The sequence below is a fragment of the Alligator sinensis genome, unplaced genomic scaffold (genome assembly GCF_000455745.1).
Source record: "Alligator sinensis unplaced genomic scaffold, ASM45574v1 scaffold47_2, whole genome shotgun sequence".
Taxonomy (NCBI): domain Eukaryota; kingdom Metazoa; phylum Chordata; order Crocodylia; family Alligatoridae; genus Alligator; species Alligator sinensis.
In genome coordinates, this window is record NW_005842150.1 from 550,873 (window position 1) to 572,600 (window position 21,728).

A 21,728-nucleotide genomic window follows, 5' to 3' on the forward strand; every position below is an offset into this window, starting at 1 on the left:
GTTGGACCCCTTGCCTTACATGCCTTCTTTGTCACAATACATTAATGGGAAATGAATAACTGGTGTCTCATTTAAAATTAATGGCAGGTGGAGTATAAAGGGATAAGTGATCAGTTCCTTTTTTCTCTTCCTTTCAAACTTAATCAAATGTAATAAAAAGGTTTTGGAGAGCAGCAACACTGAGGAGGATGAGAATTACTTCAGATAGTACAAGGCAAAGCTAGAAGTAATTGGATAACAGTAAGAAAAGGAAAGTTTAAGGTAATAGTGAGATGTGTTAGGGAGTGGAATATTCTTGCTGGGTCAAAGACTTTTAAAACTAGAGCAGAGCACACTAGAATCTAAAGTTACAATATGGAAGTAGTCTGCTGTGCAGGGATAAACTAAGTAATTTAATACATCATTTCCGTTCTAATACTTGTGACATGTATTTCCATCTACAAAATCCATATTCATAATACCAGATTCATCCCATCAATTTTAAGCAATGAGAATGTTTTGTAATCATTGCAGGTGTTAACTGATTTTTACTGGCTAAGAATCTTGACCCTATTTTTTATTTTTACTAGCTCTTGAATTAACTTGTAAGCTTCATCTTAATCAGATCTTGGGAGTATAAACCATGAAAACTTTGTTTAACAAATTATTTGTGAAGAAAACAATATTGGGTTTAGTAGAAATTATAGAAAAAGTGCACCATTTTAAGGTGAATCCATAACTTTTGTGCCCCACCTGCATTTATTGGTTCTCCAGGGTTACATACTATGGAGCATAAATGACTAGAAACCCAATGAGTTTTTGTTTCACATTCTAACCCCACAGGGTTACATTCCATTTATACTTTATGTTTTTCTACTTCGGAGACCCAGTGAGTCTTGACTGAATTTAGACAGAGAAGTTTAGTTAAATTACTATGGTTCTCTAGGGTTACCACTTATCCTGATTTGATATACAGAGTCTGTTATGCAAAGGTAACAGTTGTAGCTGCAATATGTTAGATTGTAAGCAATTAATATAGTTTTAGTGACTTTTCAGTGGCAAAATATATGGCTTCTTTAAATATAGAAACAAATGTTATAACAGCATTCTGGCCTGTGCTGAAACTATTTAAAGATGGGAAATTCAGATGTAAGGCTGAAAGTCCATTCAAACTCCAGCTTTTTGTTCCTAGGTATTGAATGAATGTCTACAGCATGAGTGAGCATATAATTCATGACATATATATGTATGCTGCAAAATTGTAGAGCACAAATAGATGGAAGAATGACAAGGTCTCAGGCTTAACTAACTTCCCTAGCATTTGTTAGTTTAAAAGTAACGTTAGTATATCAGTTTTAAAGTAACTTTAACTCAGTTTATAAAAAGGCCCACTGACTTGTGTGTGCAGTTTTTTCTTCTGTATTGTGCATCTGTATGTATGTGCTTAATTGTGAGATTTAGCTTATTAGATATTGAGTGTACTGCCAAAATCTGTTCTTTCCATGTACAGATTAGTCATTACTGCCTGCATTACCTCCACACGACACTCAGAGCACCACCATGAAGCATAGTTTGCCTACTCACTTCCATGATGCATGGGCCAAATCTTGGAAATGAAATAATGTAGTTGTCTTAGGGCATCACTGATTGTGCACCAATAATCATGTCTAACAGAGTTACCAACCCAAGGCAATTTTTTTTACTATCTGCAAACTTTTTACTGACAGCCAGACTTTTTATTCACTTTTTTAGTGATATTGTGGATAGTATTGATAATATATAAGTGATAATGTTATAGATAATGGCCACTTTATTTTGTATACATAGTATTCACTAGAGGTGGGTGTAGCTTACAAACTACAAGATGTAGATCTTGAATCCCCACAAAGTGTTGTATATTAGATTGTAATGCTTATAATGCTTATAATAATTCTTTACATTTATGTTTGTCCACAACAGTGATTCTCAACTTTTTAGTCTCATGGTACCCCTTATTAGACTCAAACCACCTTTCAGAAAATGACATCTCTTAGCTGTCACTTGTTTTTTGAGTATGGAAAAATAATAGAGCAATTCTTCTGTTGCAAACAACTCAGAAAGCCAAAATAGGTTAGGATGTATGGAATTTCACTTGAAATCTCTGGGTTTATCTTGTAAATAATGTGTAGCTGTTTGCATACCTGACCATAGCGATATTACATGGAACCCTCAAAAGGATCTTGCAGCTGGATTGGACCATGCCAGAGCCAGCATGCAGGGCCAGTCCAGTGGGGACTGCATGCAGTTCCTGTGGTGCTGTGTTAAGCCTGCACACTTCAGGCAGCACAAGCCCCAGAATGGGGCTGGCACATGGGCTGGATTGGGCATTGCATGCAGCACAGGGGGCTGGCATGGGGCTCTGGCATGCACAGATTGCCTGGGGCCAATCCAGACTGGCTCTGGAGCCAGCATGCATGGCTGGTCTAGTGGGGTACTGTGCCAGGTCCAGACTGTTCCAGAGTGGCTCTCCCTGCTGCATGTGGCTTGTCATCATATGGCTTCATGGACTGGATCTGGCCCATGGGCCTTATGTTTGACACCCCTGGTTTACATGGTCCCCATGGATTTCTCACAAAATTGTCTCAAAGTGCATTGCAGATATTAGATGCCAGGTTGTGACCTCAACAACTACACTCTTGCAAAGGGGAACAAGAGGGCATAACAAGCCTCTTCACTCCTTTGAGTAGGTTAGGCCTGTGGCTCACAACATTTTGGAGCCATGGGCTGGAACAACCTGACTCAGGTCTGGGACAGGCCAGTGTTTTGACCCAGCCTCTGCTGCTTCTCCCAGCTCTTGTGCAGGCACAGCTCCTTGCTGCTCAGTTCTGGTGCAGCCCCTTGTCACCTGGCGCCTGCACAGAAAAAGCCCCTTGCTGCTGGAATATCTATGGGTAGGTTCATTTTCATGGATCCAATATTGATTGGTAAAAGCAATTTTGAATACAATTACTACTTTCCTTGCTGTGCTGTGTAGGTGGACCCTTGACCCTGCCTCATCAATGTGCACCCTTACAGCTGAGCTGGTATGCCAGGGCAAGTATAGCCCTGGCACAGATTAGTCCTGTCCCAGAGCAGGTCAGGAATTAGGAGCCAAATTGTGACTGAGACACAATTTGAATTTCTGTTTACTTCTGGGCATAACCTATTAGTTATGCTTCTTCAGGGCTTATGGCAAAGCTGCAATGAATTAAGCTTTACAACACTTGTAAGTAAAGAACTGTTGTATAGATAGGGAAACTGAGTTATATAAGCCTTCAAGATAACACAAAGGAAATTTCTGGAGGAGCTTAGAGCAGAACCTCAACTACCTGATTATGAGTGATGAATTTTAGCCCCAAGATCATGATTTGCATTGACTGCAGTGGAAATATTAGCTGTCTTAATGCTGCATACATTTTTGCCATCTGAGACTGAATGCACCATGAAGACCGGATTAATGAAAGATCAGCAATTTTACACAGGCAGGATTGCATTAATATTTAAGAAATGCATTACTAAAATTATGAAATGAAAAAAACCAAACCTGTGTGGCTTGTACATCTGAAAATGAAGTAAGAGTATTGAATGTGCACGGAATGCAGAATTGAGCCCCAAGCAAGTAACTTTCTGTTAAGAAGAATGGGGAATGGAAAAGCATACTTCTTATGCCAAATTTTACCCCATAATGAATAATTATGGCTAAGTTGTAAACCCCTTAAAAGCTATGAGGCACCACTATAATGAAACACATAGCTGAAATTTACTGTACATATATACATTGCGAGCATACTCTTGAATATTTAGCCCTTGACTTCTTAAATTTGCAGTTTCCACAGAGGACTTATAAGTGCTAGAATTTTGATAAATTGTCTCAAATAAACTACTGCTATTGTTATCACTATAAATCTCCCTAACCTAAGAGCTTTAAGATGACTGATATTTTCTTGGAAACTCATGATTTAGAAGGGTATATATGCTGTACAGTTTATTTAGAGTCTCCTGCTATTATATAGAAAGTCCTAGGCTAAGTTTACATTTGTTAGGTCTTATTTGTTTATTATTGCTTTTTCTTAGGGTTTTTTGTATTGTGTTTATGGTATGCACTTTTAAAACATATTGCCTTTTAATTCTGGTTGGCCTTACTGCTGTTAAGACAGACCTTCACAGTGCAGATCATTCACTGTTGCCTTCTTTAGCCAGCCTGAAGGAACAGGACTTAGATGTGATCCAAAACCCTTTCAAGTCAGTGAGCCTTTCTCACCGAGGGGATAACATCCTGCATGTACTGGAAGGAAGGGTTGTCTTGAAGTAAACTTTTGGAAAACAGAGCAATATCCCTGACAGGTCAAAGGTTTGCCCAAGCTGATATGGTCCATCAGGCTAGCATGGCTAGGGTGCACTAGCCCAGATGTTTGAGTATCTATTTTATTTATGGCTGCCTTGATTAAGGACAGGATCATGTCAGCCTGGAGCAAGTCTTTGGATCCTTAAAAAATGCCTCAATTACTCTGCTCCCCAGCCTGTCTCTGGTAAGAAGGGGCAACAAATATGGGGCAAATAACTGCAGCCAGGGGACTTGAGTTCTGGAAATCTGGCTGATTAGTGGATACTGAGGCCTTCTCTGTAAACACAAGGTGTAACACTGTGTAACTACTCTGGCACAGTTAAGCATACTGGTACAGCCCACCTGGTATGGATACCGAGTGGTCTAATAATGGTACAGCTTATTCCTGTATGAAAAGCAAAACACTGGTATAACTGCATACATGCCAAAAGTTTTTAAAAAATCAAGCTGAGTATTTTTATTAACTATCACAAATTAACGGATTCTAACTGAAATAGCTGAAATACGTGATTTTTGGAAGCTATATTGTTTACAAATAAGATGTTTGATATGAAGGAGGAATTTACTGTGAAGGAGGTTGGGGGCTGACTAGAGTCAATATTATGCCCTGAAGTCTTATGTGAAGAGTGAAGCCAATCTCCATAGACGTTACCTGTAGGAAGGGAGATAAAGGCAAAATTTTCTATGTACCATGGTTGTACTTAGATAGATTACAATGAATCAGATGCTTAGGAACATCTGTCTTGATCCTCACACATTAGAAAACAACTGTGTTCTTCTCTGCTTACATATCTGTTAGTGCAACTGCTTCTTCAGGTGTGTGGGCATCTAACTTATTCAGTAAAAATCATAACAATGTCAAAATATTAAGTAAAAACATTGGAAAAAAGGGACTGGTTATGAGAGTATTGTCATGGAGCCGCAGGCAGACTCAAAAGGATTCTTGGGCTCCACTGAAGGTCGGTGGCGGGGGGAGGCCTGGAAGGAGGGACAGTTAGGAGAGGGCTTCCTGTGAAGAGGGGGACTGGAGGTCCCAGGTAAAGGGAGCTGGCTGTGACTGGGGGGAGACTGACCCTGTGGGGTTTTCATAGAAATTTTGAGGGCCAGGTGGTAGTCTGAAAATAGAATAAAGATTTTGGCAGTTTTTGTCAATTCTGTTTGACCATATTCTGTTGTCAAAGCATTTGATCAGATTTTCTTTCCTTGTAATAATTTAGCCTCCTGGTTTTTTCTGCTAGTTGACTGAAGTGCCAGAGGTAATTCATGATTTCTGGGCAAATGAATAACCTGGGCATACCCAGTCAATGGAGTGGGGGGACCAACAAGTTTATACAAACCCAGGGTGTATCTCTGGGAGCACCCCAACATCCAGGGTTTTGTCAGAAGCATATCTCAGGAGACCCTGAGAGTACCACTCTATGCCACTATGCAGCCTAATTACCAGATGTGGGAGCAACATGGAGTGGGAGAGAGTGGGCAGAGCTTATTTCTTGGCAGTGGTTCCAGACTCACCAGGGAGACACGTAGAAAAGGTCTAAGATTGCTAACTTACACAAAAACACACTCTGATAGCTTTTATCACCTTTTTTCCTTAGTTCCTACTCAGGTCAAACTTCCACTGATATCCACTAGAATACAGCTGAGTAAAAGCTCAAGGTCAGTTTCTTTGTCCCAAATCAGCGCCCTTTGCATTGTTGTTAGCATAGATGAGTAGAGTAAAGCAGGAACATATCTGCCATGGATGCTGAGAATACCTTGAGATGAAGGGAATCTCTGTGCCAGCTGTACAGAAAGTCTAGGGAAGAGTTGTGGTTTGTGAGCCATGAATGGGACAGAGTACACTGTACTCCTTCTAATATCAATAGACTGCCACATCTCACATACTTTAAAACAGTCCCCCAGCAGAAGAGTGGCTTAGAGCCAGATTTCCTTCTTCTTGCCAGCCCACTCTCCACATCAGCACCAGATGTAAAATCAATGCAGCTGAGAATCTGGCCCCAAGATGGATCCTCAGTACTGGCCCACTGAACTAGGCAATAAAGTTAATAGCAGTTTGGAGTGAGAAAGGCATTCAGGGTCTGACTCAAAGTGTACATTAAACTTACAGTTCTGGTGCATATTTAAAGGGCTTTAGAAATATTACACTTTTCCTTCCAAAAGTAAAAGCTGTGGTAAGAATGCAAATATAGCTTTGTTAGTGTCTTGTAATGTATTTTAATTTTAATTGTATTGCTCTGGAAACCCCCATGCTTTTTCTAAGAAAGCTGTAACTTAAGTTCTGCAGGTAGGAATTTACACTCATAAATAGCTAAATCCCTGCAACCATACTGGAAATTCCTGGTTGTTTTGCTAGATCATAGATATGCATGAGTGCCATCTAAATGCCAAGGTCTATGTGGAACAGGCACATATCAGGATGCATAGAATAGCCACAGGATATGGGAGGATGCTCATTTCTCAGCTGAAAGATTCAGAATGCTGAAATTAGCATTAAAGAGTTTGTTGGGTAAGAGAATCAGTGTAATTTCACTTCTTTGGGTTTTTTTGATTCACTGCTAGTAGAGAAGAGAGCTCCTTTGAAGTCCTTTACTCTCTACCAATATGATCCTTTACATGTTTAAAAAAGATAGAAATATATATTTGGACCAAATAATTAAAAAAACAGTTGATTGAAACATTTATGATGAATTGAAGTGCAGTGTTCCAGTTTAGTTTATATTAAATTGTAATATATCCAGGGCTTGCAAATATAGCTGACATCTATATAGCTGAAGGCTTTTTAGTGAAACAGTGAACAGTAGATACCTTATGCAGGTGGGGACTAGGGGAAGTATTGGGGTCAAGTGCATCACAGGCACTAGCCTGAGAATAAAGTAAATGTTAGTTCTATTTCTGGCTCTACCAGTTGCTCTCAGTGTGACCCCATGGAAGTAACTTCAGCTCTCAACTGTGCCACAGATTTTTCCATCTGTAAAATGGGAATCATTTTTCTTGTTTACTTTTGCTTTGAGATCTACAGATATTAAGTGTTAAAGACAATTACTTCCAGATGCCGATTGGTAATTACTTCCATTACTGCCAATGTAGCTTCCAGATGGGTGGTTTCCTCTATCTGGAATATTTAGTAAAGGCCATCCTTTAGCTTGAAAAACACTTGAAAGGAATTGTAGGAGAGAGACCAGTGAATTGAAGAACTGTATTCCACACATCGACTCACTCTTGTGGGGCACTCAGTGCAGGATGAAAACTTGGAAATCTCAAACTAGTTTTGTCCTCTGGATTTTTAATCCTAGTTAAAAGGGCTTTTTGTTTCTTCCTGGACCTGGGGTGGAGCATTTATGTATGTGGATGAGGAGTGTGGGGATGGGTGGGAGTCTGGCATATATTGAGCAGATGCAGTAGCCATGCACAGAAGAACACAGTGCAGGCGGGCAGTAAGGGAAGGAATGAAGAAAGGTGAGTCTTGGGTGTAGAAGGAGTTGTAGGGCCAAGTGATGCGAAAGTGACACCTGTGAATCAAATCTACATCAGCAATGAGAGCCTGAAACTCTTTGATCTCTAAACCATATACAATGTTTTATCAAAGTGATGAATTTGCATGAAAAGGGTTAATTATTTGGAGTGAGGGTTGGGCAATGATAAGAGCACTAATTGGGTTGACCTGCACCAGTCTGCAAGTGCAAGACCTGATTAATGAGTTTTGTAACCTCCTGACTTGTATTCCCTACTTCAAAATTAATTTTTCTAATTCTTACATAACACATCTATATTCATATTTGCAACCAGAACACTGCATTTCCTTCCATGTTGTCAAAATCCACTGACAGCTTTTACAGCAAATAGTTATCATACCCTTCTGTAATCAACAATGTCAAGTTAAATACAATCATTACACTGTTGTAATTTCATTAATGGGATGGAATCTCTGCTGGCTTGTCACTTGCTCCTTATGAAAATAAATTACAAGACCATAATGCTACACTGTGGTAGGGTGGATAACCACTCTATGGCAAGTGTTGAGCTGAACTGAAACTTATTTTGACCTCAGAGCAACCATTTACAACATTGATTTTTAATCTCTTAGTACAGAAAATAGTGTATGTGCTTTGCCCCCAAATCAATAAGGTACTTTATTTATATAAAAATGATGGCTATTAGCTATAATGCTGTTATGTTTAGCAAAATAATTGGTAATAACAAAAGAGACTTAAAAGTAGTGTATATGTACTGGCTATTCTGCACTTTGGGAAATGGAAGGTGAGATATTCAGAAGGCACTTTTCTGTTGACTCTCTGTGCTCTTGATCTCAGGTGCAAGACAGAGTATCTGGAGATTAGCCAGATTTCAGCACCACCCTTTGCTCCCATCATATCCTCTGCGGAAGCAGGAAAAGAGGGGTGAAAGCTGCTCTATTTCACTCGAGGATTTCTCCACAGATGAGAAATTCCCAGGAATCACAGAGCAGCCCTTGCTGTATCCAGAACCTTTATTGCAGACCAGGACTGAAAAATAAGTAAGATAATATCTATCTGTTCCATTAGGATACCATGAGGATTGCTGGTTATTTTTTTTTTCAAAATGAGAAGAGCTATAGAAATATTAAGTATTATTATATATATTACTAGTGTTGGATCTTGAAGCATGTTAATGTTTGTGATAAAAATAGAGTATAGAGGAGACCTCAAAGTAATCTAGCTCAGTCCCCAAGAATTATTTAAATTCTTTTATTTAAAGGTATATATTAAATTTATATATAGAATTATTTAAGCTCTATTATTTAAATTTATAAAGTGCCTGAACATGCACTAGGCACATGGACATTCAGTGACACAATCCCTGCCCTGAAGAGCATACAGTCTAGATTTCTGAGTTTACAAAGACTCATGCCTACACTTAATGCATTGTAATCAACAGGGATGCTGGTTTTCTTTGATTTTTAAAAAAAACCCAATTTTCAATTAAAAATAAGTAACCCAAAATCCACCTTTTTATAGCTCCTATATATACACACTTTTTTTAAAACTGAAAATTGGGATTTGTTTTTAAATCGGAGAAAACCAGGATCCCTGGTAATCAGTCTTACTGCTGGATTTGATGGGTCAGAACCATTGCAAGGGTACCTCCTGACCTGTAGTTTCTCATGTCCTTCTCTACGTTACTACTAGTAGAAGAAACAATCTGTTCCAGCATGGGTTGTGCCTGCTGATGATCACTTTGGCAGCACGTCCATTTGTTTGCATGTGTTAGTGGGGTGGGGAGAAGATAGCAGAATTTAGTGCACGTTTCTATTTGTGGCTATTTATTATTTTCTTTTGTCATCCTCAGATACATAAAAAAAACTCCTGGGAACTGGGTCTTAGCTGAATAGAATTCAGGAAAATTATGCTGATCACAGGACACGTGGAAGCTCATAATAAAAGAATGACACCTTGAATAGAAAGAGGTAAGATAAGATAATTAGAAAGATCTCTAACTACTTTACTGTCTTGTGTTTGCTACTATATACGAACACCGATCCTTTTACTATTTCACATTTCACTTAATTTCTGGTTTACATTTGTTTTATCTTGGTATTTTTTCAGTGACATTGAAAATATGCTGGAGTGACCCTGATCATTTCTGCCTGGAGAGTTGTTTTCTTTTTATTTTGTGGTGGAACTCAATTACTCTAAAAATGTTATAAACTTATATTTAGAGGTTGTGTGCATGTGCATTTATGTGTACATATGTACATCCATATGGAGATAACTTTAGATAAAGAAGTAATTAATGATACAGTAATATATAATATGCATATTTTAGATTAGATGAGCTACCACTTCAATTTTTCCTACATCCTAACACTCAGAATATCCAGATGTGACATTAATAAGGTCTGTTAACATCTTGTATCAGGTCAATTTGGTATAAATACAGAAAGATCACTTATAAATATATTTATATGTACTTTTTATTTTGTTCTAGTTATAATTACTGCATATATATGCTTTAAATCTAGTAATCTAAAGATTACTCTAGATGGAGCTATATGTATTTTTGTTCTGATGGGAAATCCAAGTAATGTCTCCAGATTCCATCTTTGAAAAGAAACTAAAAGTATGCTGGTTGTTGACTGAGGCATTTAACTGATGGTCTTAGGGATTTTTCCAAATTCCAAAACATGCTTAAACCCAAATCCACATCTTTCTCATCTCAGATAATAGAACTCTAGGAAGGGGTTTTATTTGGCCAAAAAGAATATATTTGGTGCAGTGCCTAGCTCATTTAATTTTTTCTGTCCCAAACCACTTCAATGAGGTTCATTTTACCCATGCACGTTATTCTATCCCTGTGGTGGAGAAATTCACCCTCCTCTGATGTGGAGCTGATAGGAAGCCAACTGCCAACATGTGTTTGCATAAATATATTTGCTAGGGTAGTGATCCCTTTGTAAACATCTGTACCCAAGAACCTCATGTGGATTTTGGGTGCTCCTTGGAGGAGTCGGGTTCCATAGAAATAAGAAAATACAAGCTTGTGACACAGACAGCCCAGCTTGCAGATGTTTCATGCTGTTTAAAAGAAAATTATACCATCTGCCTCAAACTGACTCTGTGAAATGAGAGAGACAGGCAGTTCAATGATATGTAGTCCCAATAATAAATATTTATTTAACAGAGTTAAATAACATAGCAACATACATTTTTATTTGATCTAGACTTTTTTATTTATGGATCATCTGTTGGGACTTCTGCCCAAAACATTAAACCTCAGTGCTCAATGTTAGGCATTTAAATAAGAATAACCTTCTTTTCATATGTGCTGAGCTTCTTTGATTGCCATTTATGTCAGTGGGCATGTCAGATCCTCAGGATCTTTCTATGTTACCTTAAATTAGAGTTGTACTATGTGTCTTTTTATAAATAGCTCTTTAGGTCAGATTCTACTCTCAGTGAAGTTGATGGCAACATTTATAATATCAGTGAAGTCAATAGGTTTACTCATATGAGGATTCCTGGAATAATAAGTTACCATACTGGGGTGGCTGATGGGATGAACACATTCTTGTGTAGGTGGTGTTTGAGATATATTATGGAGGAAGAAAGAATTTGAAATCTCATCTGAAAAATACCACTTGCAAGAATATTGTAGCTGCCCCATGCCAACTTGGTACATTAGAACAATGCAGATTGAAGAGTATCATCTTCTACTAAACTATCATCTTTGCTTTCTGCTGCACTTGGGGGTTTCTCATTTAAGTCATGTCCTACCCTGGGTTTTCTTAGCATGTGAAATCTGAGGCCACAAGTCTAAGAACGTTATGATGTAGAGCAGGGGTGGACACTTATTTTAGCTGGAGGCCCAGCAAAACTTAACGAGTTTTGGTGAGCCATCAAGGAACTCTCACAGAAAATCTTTCAGAAGATATCATTTTAGCAAATTATACATAAAAAAACCCCAGATCATATACTAAAATCAAACATCTACTATAACCTATTTTAATTTTATTTCAAAAAATATTTTTGTCCTGATTTATGTTTTTTGAGTAGGGTAAATAGAGGTGATTGCATAATAGCTCAAAATAGAGTTTTACTGTTGTATATTGGGTGTGAGTGTGAGCATGGTTAGGGGAGCTGCCTGCACACCAGATCCCAGGAGCTGACCGGGGATGTAGGAGGGATCTAATCAGTTGGTGGGCCAGATCTGGCCTCTGGGATGTATTTTGCCCACCCCTGACCTGATGTAGAGTGTCTAGAATAGTGTTTATGACATTTGTAGAGGGCCACAAAAGGCAGTGGGGCTCTGAGGCATTAAATATAATACTACAATTTAAAGTGAAGAAAATCTTATTTTGTTGTACTTTACAGAGCTTTATTTTCAAAGTAAAGTATTTTGTCAACCTCCCAGCACATATATGTGCATACGTTAGGAAGGTATATTGATGCATTTTCTCATACTTTTATTCTTATATTAAATATTAAGGAAATCTTGAAAATATGTCTTTGAAAAAGTAATCACTAACCTGGTTTGGTTGAAAGATGATAGCCAGATAGAATGCACCTCAGCCTACACCCTAGATACTGAGCTGCTACAGCTGTAGAAACAAAAATTATTCTCAGACTTCTGTAACCACAAAGTACAATGGAGCAAATCAAGGGCAAATTAAATGTGTGTGCATGGAGCCTGGGGAGAGGGGGTCAAGATGGACATGCAGCATAGCTGTACATACAGTTTCATGTCTCTTGTTCTATTTAACATAAAATGCCTCTATTAAAACTGATGTAACTTCTCATCAAAGTTACATGGGTCTGAACTTACAAAGCTCAGCCTCCCTTGGTAAGTGGTAATATTTTTCGAAGTCAGTATATATATGTTAAAATTTACATGTGCATTGGTCCTAGCAAATGTTGTGAAGACGAGTATTAGCACTGAGGAGTGCTCAATTTAAAGTGTTTGTGATAGAAATATTATGGAGTATGCAAACAACCATGCATTTGCAAAGGGTAGACACTAGTGTATGGACCTGCACAACTTTACTTGTGCATACACATAAAGGTCAGGTAAAGGCCCACATGACTACTTATCCAATATCGTGAATTCGCAATTTATCAGTGTCCAATATGTTACTGCAGCTTATCTGTGACAAAAACCTGAAAAGGAGGACTCTGTAAGTAAACAAATGCAAAAATAGGGTGGGAGGGTTCCTGAAATAATAGCAGACTTTATATATAATCACACTGACCTCTATCCCACACAACAAGAACCCCATGGTTGCCCTCCAATTAGCAAGATAAATTATTTCCATATATATATTTTCTCCAAGATCTTTCCAGGAATGGACGTCAGACTGATAGGTCTGTAATTCCCTGGATCTTCATTCCTCCATTTCTTAAAGATTGGAACCATGTTGGCTCTTTTCCAGTCTTCCGGTACATTATCCAAGCACCATGAGCTTTCAAATATCTTGGCTGTAAGGCATGCTTTGATGTCTGCCAGCTCTTTTAAGACTCTTGGATGCCATCTGTCTGGGCCCACAGACTTAAATTATTTAAATAAATTATTTCCATATATATTTTGCTAATTGGAGGGCAACCACTGGGTTCATGTTGTGTGGGATGGAGGTCAGTGTGAGTGTAAAGTGAATACCATGTCTTAGAATGAGTTACAGTTTTGAGAGATACGTCCTGATGCTCGTTTTGGGTTTTCGCATTTAATTCCTTCCTCCCATTGAAATATGTGGGAGGAATCAAATGTCAAAGTCCTCACTATATATGATGCATAATTTTTCTCTTGCATTTCAGTGGGAGAAACATCAAACACCAAAATAATTGTGTGTATAATGGTAAAGAATATATCACTGCATATTTTAATGTCAGTTGTAGAAATGAGAAACAGGGTAAAATATCACTGTCACCTTTCCCTTTTTCTGGGGATCCTCCTTGTGCTTTCCACACAACCTCTTATATACCAGCAATCCAGAACTTGAATTCTGTGTTGAAGATTGGGACCACATTGGCTCTTTTCCAGTCTTCCAGTACATTACACAAGCACCATGAGCTTTCAAATATTTTGGCCATAGGGCATGCTATGATTTTTGTCAGCTCTTTTAAGACTCTTGGGTGTTAAGGATCTAGGCCTGTATTTTGAAAATATTCAGTTTAATCTATGTTAATTATTCTGAAATACATGTTTGGGGCGAATTTAAACTAATTACTCATGGATGTGAGATCTTATCATTTCTAAAATAAATATGGAGAGAGAACTACCATGGGAGGGCACTCACCTGCATAAGGGAAAATGGTGCCCTTTGCTTCCTGGCAACACAGAGTACAGACAGAAGTGAATGATTTACTGCTGGATGATTCTCCTGGCCTGAGTACCGTGGGAGACAGCTGTAAGTCTGCCTTCTGAGAATCCTTTTATAAATGCTGGCATGGGGTAATGCTAGATAGATCTGGGAGGGCTTGCCAGAGGCAGGACTGAAGCACGCAGCCCCTGGGCAGTGATACAATCTATAGAGCAGCTGAAAAAGATAGTTGCATCTTAGATGGGTCCCTCTGTGTTGCTCTGGGAACAGGAAAGACCTTCAGAGTAGTCCAGAATTGGAAGGACTTATGATGGTGACTTAAAGCCAACTGGTCTGTGGGATCTGTGATGTACCTCTTAGGCTTAGCACAGAATATCACTCAGAAATATTTTCCACTACTGCTTTTCAGTTGCTTTTTAATATTTGGTTTCAGATGCAAAAATATTTGCTTGGCCTCCTTCAAACACATCCACCCTCTTTTCCAGCCATCTTCTATCTGTAGACATGTCTGGAATTTGTAGTGGGTGACACTGGACCTGAATCGGCACATAGGCAGAATTCTCCATCTGTCAGTAGCATGTATTTATACATTCTTGAGGAAGCAAGGGAGAAACCCATTTACAGACCTTTTGTACACCATAAAGCAGTACAGGCTTTGACCCATGTATGTTATGTAGATGCATGCATCTGATCCAAACCCCATTGAAGTCGACAAGAGTTTTTACATATATTTCAGCAGTGTCTGAATCAGTCCTTCAGTGCCTAATCATTTATTTTCAAATTCTTTGGGAATTTTGCACTGAATTCACTGGAACCAGCACTGGGTCCAAAGTGAAGAAAAATAAGATGAAGGACTAATTACTAAAGCCAGTTCTTTGTCTAGACTCTCAGCAATACAAAATGGTGTAAAAAAAAGTATACAGAATTGAATATCAGAGGGATAGGAATAGTTATTCTAAACCCATCTAATTACACTTGAATACTGTCAAGATTCCTTTGCAATTTACTTGAATAAATAGCAGTCATTGTATGTTTTTTTTCTATAAAAATGATTTACAAAGTGCTTTAAATATGAATAGTATCCAAAAGGCTCTTGGATGTCAAAGCAGTGCTATTAGTCTTTTATAATACCATTCTGAAATATGTGTGGCCTGATTAGTAGGTATTTGTTAGCATTCTCCTTTTCCATAGGAGATTACCACATTTTAGCTCAGCCACAAGAGGGAGTTAATTTATACTTGCACTGGTGGAACTGAGGGCAGAATCTGGTCTTGAGTCTCAAAAAAACCCCTCACCTCCAGGGGTGGCCATGATGCTCCCTGGTGGCTCTGCATTGTGCTTGTTCCACCCCTGGGGCACATTCCTGTCTCACTTGCCATGCCTTGATGGTAAAATAATAAATAGGGAGGCTGCCCATGGGCCTTTTTGTGGCCCTGATTCTGCTGAGCCCACACTAGTCCTCACTGGTCCTCAGGCCACTCGCTGGTCCTCGCTCCATAACTGTACTGCATGAGGTACCTCAAGCCTTATGGGCTGATTGCATGGTTTCCAATCCTTCCTTACACCACACCCAGTGCCTCATGGGTGTTGAAATAATGGTGCTCCCTCTGTTGGGGCCTCGTCCTCCTCAGCCTTTGCTCCTTTTATCTTGCTAGGCTTTTTAGCCTATGCCCACTGCAACAGACCTGACTCTGAGACTCTAGCTCGTTTGGCCCTTTGGTCAATTGGGCCCTGGCCCCTATCTGCTAGCCCCCTGGCCCCTGTGTGGCTGCACCCCTCTGGCACTGGGCTCATGGCCCGTGTGACCCTGATGTAGTACTTTGCCCACTCTGGGATCAACACTCTCATGATTGTGCCTGTCTTGGGTGCTGGCATGAGCTGAGCATGGCCACACACTTGGCCTCACCTCTGTGCAAGTCCCAAGCCCTCATAGTGGCCCCTCATGTCTCTTGGACGCAAAGGAGGCACCTGGGACATCCCAGAGCTGCTCTTGTCTCTCTTCGCCATGCAGCTGCTCTGCAAGGAGATCGCTGTGCACCAGTTCCTGCCTTCTGCCTGTGTCCGCCATGATCTGGCAGCAGCACCATGTCTGCGTGCCCACAACAACCCCCTGGTTGTGCCCTGCTCCACACCCAGAGGCCTAATGTGGTGCTGCAGAGCCTGGAGCAGGAGTGCAGGTGCTGCAGGGTGGGCAGCTCTGTGCAGCCACTGCTGCCCCCTGCCTGGCACCACGCCTCATGTTGGGGCCACGACTCCCTGTGTGCTTGGGGCTGTGGGCTGGGGAAGGGCAGTGAACAGTGCCACTTTCTCCTCACTTTTGCACCTGCAGGGGTGGGGGTTTTGCTGCCACTGCTGGCGGGAGCCCATTAGAGACCCACGGTGGTCTGGCCTGCTCCCTGCACTGGGTTTCCAGTAGCATCAGCACCTGCCTGGGCAGAGCATGGTGTCCCCTGCATCTAGTTCTCTGTAGCCCCAAGTGGGAACCCTTGCACTGGGACCCTCTGATTGGCAGAGGCCCCTCCAGCCCATGCATTAATCTGCTTATGCCTGGCTCCCTGATCAGGTGCATGGGCCTCGGAAAGAGCTGCAGGGGTGGGGGGCATGTCCCAGCTCCTTGCTCTGATCTGCTGGTAGATCAGGGCAGGGGGCTGGGACCTGTCCCACTTCTGCAGCTCTTTCCAAGCCCCATGCCTCAATCCCTTGATCGGGGCACAGGATTCATACCTGTCCCTGACTGGGACAGTTTCTGGCTAGCCCTGGGCTGCACAGGGAAGTCTGCATATGCAGCCCAGAGCTGGCTGCAGACTGCCCAAAACAGGAGAGTCCCCAGCCACCTTCAGGCTGCATGTGTTTCCCTGCATGGGCTGGGAGCAGCTGGGAACTGTCCCAGGTAGGGGAAGGTCCCAGGCAGCTCCAGGCTGAGTCTATACAGGGTCCCAGCCCCTGCTCCATAATCGTGGAGATAAGGGACTCCCAGCCCAAACCCAGAGACCGTGGAGCTCAGGCTGGAAGATTCTTATCTGATTGTTATCTGGGAGCAGGGGGCTTGGAGCTTCCTGCTGCTGAGGCAGGGGGACATAGTTCCCATTCAGGCTCCTGTGGCAGAGCTCATCCCAGCAGGAAGCGGCTCCTGGGGACAGGAAGCTATCTCTTGCCCCTGATGGACAGCTGACCAGGAACAGATTTTGCTCCCAGTCAGGTGTCTACACAAGTGCTACAGTGCCATTACTAATCTCAAGTAAATTTCCGACTTGCATTTGCAGGTAGCAAATTTACTTGGGATTAGGGAGGTTTACTGTGAAGTAAGCATGCACACGTGTAGACTCACATGCTTACTTTGCAGTAAATTAAGCTAATGTGAAGTTAAGCATCTTGTGTAGTTGCTCCCACTGACTGCACTTTCAGGCAGAGAGGGCTGTGTGAAAAGCTGAATGCTGTAACAGTGGAGGTCCTCTGCAGTGCTAAGTAGAAGCAAAAGAGAGGTACATCAAGATGAACTAAAATGGCTTATTTGATGAGGTTGCAAAAGGTGGTGTCAAACAGGGTTACTGAATTTAAAACCGAAGTTAGCAGCCAGAGCCCTAACATGCACTTGTTTAAAAAAAAATAAAAAAATCAGGGGTCTAGTCTTTATAACTCATGCAAGCATACTGGGGGTTTTAATTTGAACTTGTCAACGTTATTTATTTGAGCCTAGATTGTCAAGCAAGAACTCTCAAATTATACCTTGCCATAGGTTGCCTCAACTGCTAGCAAACCAAAAAAGAACAAATATCCCTTGAGGAGCAGCTGCCAAATGCAATTTAAATGCTGTGTGAAAAAAAGGACAGCTTGCATTAACTCTTCTATTCAGCAATGTTACAGGAACTCTTCCATTGTACATTATTTCTGAATAAAGCAGTACTGAGAGATTCCAACTACAACTGGGACTCATTTTGCCTGGCATAGGACAAACATATAATAAGACAGTACTGCCTGGGGAAGCTGACAGTCTATGCAGACAAAAGCTATAATTGCCATTTAAAGATGCAGAACTGAAATGTTAGATAAGAGTAAACGGCTTGCATGAGATAATACTGGAAGCCTGTGGTTGAGATCAGACCAACTGAGTCCCAGTCCAGGGCCCATTACTTGGATCTATATTACATGGGTTGTACAACACTTTAAGTGTGCAAGCTGCCTATACATTCTGGCAGTAATTATTCTCCATGCTCTTCTGCATACAGCGTGCGTAGAGGCATATTTGGGCAGCTCCACACCCTGGGCAGCCGTGTGATGCTGAGGGCAGCACCAGTTGCTATGTTACCGATTACAGCACTTGGTAGATTGCATTTGGTTAAAATAAACTCATGGACTACGGACAGACATTCAAAAAGCCTGAGCCTGAATTGATTCAATCTTTACAGGTTAGTCTAACCTGGCTAGGCTAAACTGGTTTGTAACTGAACAGACATCCCCTCTGGACTAAAAAAAAGCAGGCACATGCCTGCAGTGGCTCAGGCTAGAAGCTGGTGGGGGGCGGGGTGTGCTAGAGCAGCCCTCCCTTCCCTTCGACAGTACTGAGCTGATGGGGGAATGGCCAGGCCCAGCAGGACACTATGATTGGAGAGGGGTTCCCCCACCCCCAGCAGCCCAGCAGGGAATGTTTATTACCCCCAATTCAGTATTTATCAACCCATTAAGAAAACAAAGCCTCTTTCTATTAGTTCAAGCTCTTCTTAAACAGCTTTTCCAAGGAAGGACATTACCAGCCACCTGTTGATTAGCTCCAAAAAGCCTGTCTGCCTTTGTCATATCCCACAGTATGGACTGAAGCCAACATGTGGTCTGCTAGCTAATGCTGAGAGGTATCTGTGTAAATCAGGAATAACTTCTGCTTAGCAGGGAGAAGCCAGGAAGATGCCTGAAGTCTCTTCTGGAGCTCTGGTGAGGGAGCAGAGAGCCCCACCCAGCCCAGACAGCATGCTGGGATGCTGGGGGAGTCTGGTTGATCTTAAACCAGCAATGGGTCTGGGACAAACATTGCATAAACCAGTTTGAGCCAAATTGGTTAAGACTACAGGTTTTTCTCAAACCAGTTTCAGCCATTTTTAAACAGGGTTTATGTGAGCTGAACATCTGTTCTGTTACTGGTTTAAGCCAGTTTCTGATCACTTAAACCAGTTTATGTGTAATGTTTCTCCCCTAACCACACCAATCCTAACCTTTAACTTTCAGCTCTTAGAAGGGCTGGTGTTTGGGTACAAAAGGTACTTGTCCCCTGTGCCAATGGATTCTCTTAGCCAGATAGACATTTACTTCTTTTCCTTTCTTTAAAGTAAAGAGAGATACATTGGACTGGATCTGCTAATGCTCTATCCGACTTTTTCCCTGTACTAAACTATAATATTTATTACAAAACTTGAAGAATTATTTTTACTGAGTGCAGATAGCCAAGTGATGGTGGGAGAGTAGCATTCTCTCTCCACCAAACTTATGACAAAATTCTCTACAGCAACTAACCTATAGACAAACAATGGGATTGTACTGCAACTCTTCCAAAGCTATTTTCCAGCTTGTGAGGAGCTTTAGGGACACCAGATCCATATGGCAGATCTTTTCTTTTCCCTGATATATCCCAGACTGTCTCTGTTCTTATATGTTGCCCATCACAGTGCTGTTCAAGTGTTTTTTTTTTCCTGCTGCCTAACTTTGTCAGTGATGCACATAGCCAGAGATCCATGTATAAATTTTACCCCAAAAGGATTATGCCTGTTTCACTGGCTTGCATTTACTTTAATAGAATTCCTATCATAAGACCCAAATCCATAGACCCCTGAAAAAATGAGCACCTCTTAAACGTTGCAGTAAAAGTTAAATCCAAGGATAAAGTAAAAGTTAAATCCTAAACAGATCCTTGCGAGCAGAATGTTGCCCTTGTGGTGTGATTGTTTAGACGGCCTATAATTAGTGATGCTGGCATGGATATACAGTAGTAGGGGTCCAGGCCATTGCTTCTGTTTTACTTAATATGGGCTGAAGAGAATGGTTTGTTCCAGTTAACTTCTCAGTGGCCACGCCCACACGAGACACTGACTGTGCAGAATTACTGCACAGCAGCACTGACAAATGGATTTTTTGTGACACCACTGTGCAGCGCAGTAGCATTGTGTCATGGGTTCTGCCATGTGAGGCTATCGGGCAGTAGTCTCTGGCTACTCACGTAGATGCGGCCATTGAGCTTAATTGGAATCAGGTAGACAAAAAGCTTGATTCTAGATGCCATAGAGGGCGTTCAAATCCTACTGACTTCATTGTGAGCTGAAGACTCCCAGCATTAATAGGATCAAGGACAGAAGAAGATCAGGCTGCATTGTCATCCATTTATTTCTGCCACGTGAATGCTGTTCAGTACTGTAGTTGGGTGCTACAAAATTCTTCTTTGGATAGTAACATCAGTCCCTAGTTCTAAGAAATCAGCAAAGTGTTGTCTGCTTCAGAACACTCAAAAGGCTGGATGACTACTACTCTGTACCAGGTGTGAAAAGGATCACTTTCTGGGAAATATGGGCTATGTTTCATGGTTTGACATGGAAGTAGTGGTGGCAAAATGTGTGTGCATTGCATTGCCCACTAGGGGGAGGTAGATGCTAATTTGTGGCCAGGTGAAATGTCTCATGTTACTAAGGAATTAAAGGGATTAGTTGTGGGAAGTGAATCCGTGGACGGTTCAAATTCCCAACCTATGTCTCGGGGAGCTCAGGGCTGCAACTCTTTGTATTCAGACTCCTTTTATTCAGCTTAAATTTTGCCTCACTTTCTTTAAGGATCCTTGTCTTGCATATATAGAATGGAAAACAGCTTTATTGCAGCTAGTGGCTTGTCCAGGGAGCTGCCCAGGTCTGAGTTCTCTGGCATGAGACCAGAAATCAAAACCACAATGGTGTCACTTCCCCCAACCGCATCCCTTAATTAATTAGTGACTTGAGTTTATTGGCACATTCTGCCTGGCCACAAATTAGTATCTTGTTCTCCTTAGTGGATCATTGCAATGTACACACATTTTGATAGCAGCACTTCTGTGTCAAAGTGTGACTCTTTAATCCATATTTCCACTGAAAGTACTTATTTTTGTGGCAAACAGGCATGATATAACAAACTGGATACTATGTATGTGCCCTCTACTGGACAGAACCAGAACCACTCATCTGTATGCTAGGGCTGTGCAAAATGGCATCGTTCTGCTTCGTCTTTTGTTTCGACGGAACAGTGTTTCGTTTCAAGTTTTGTTTTATTTCAAAAGCACTGTTCCATTTCATTTTGTTGAAACTGTTTTGTTGTTTAGATGCTGTTTCAACATTTTGCCCACCCAGTGCCAGGAAGATCGGTACTGCTGCTGGCCCCAGCCAGCAGCACCAGCCTCCTGTCATCCGGCAGGCAGATCGGGGGCTTGCCTGCATCCCTGGGAGAGCTGTGGCGGCTGTGCTGGACTCCTTCTGGGAGTGTGGGCCCTCGATCTGCCTGCCGGATGACAGGAGGCTGCTGCTGCCACCTGGGACTGGCGCTGAAGCCAGTAAGCCTGGCTTTGAAACTCGAAATGTTTCAAGTGCCCTTGTTTCA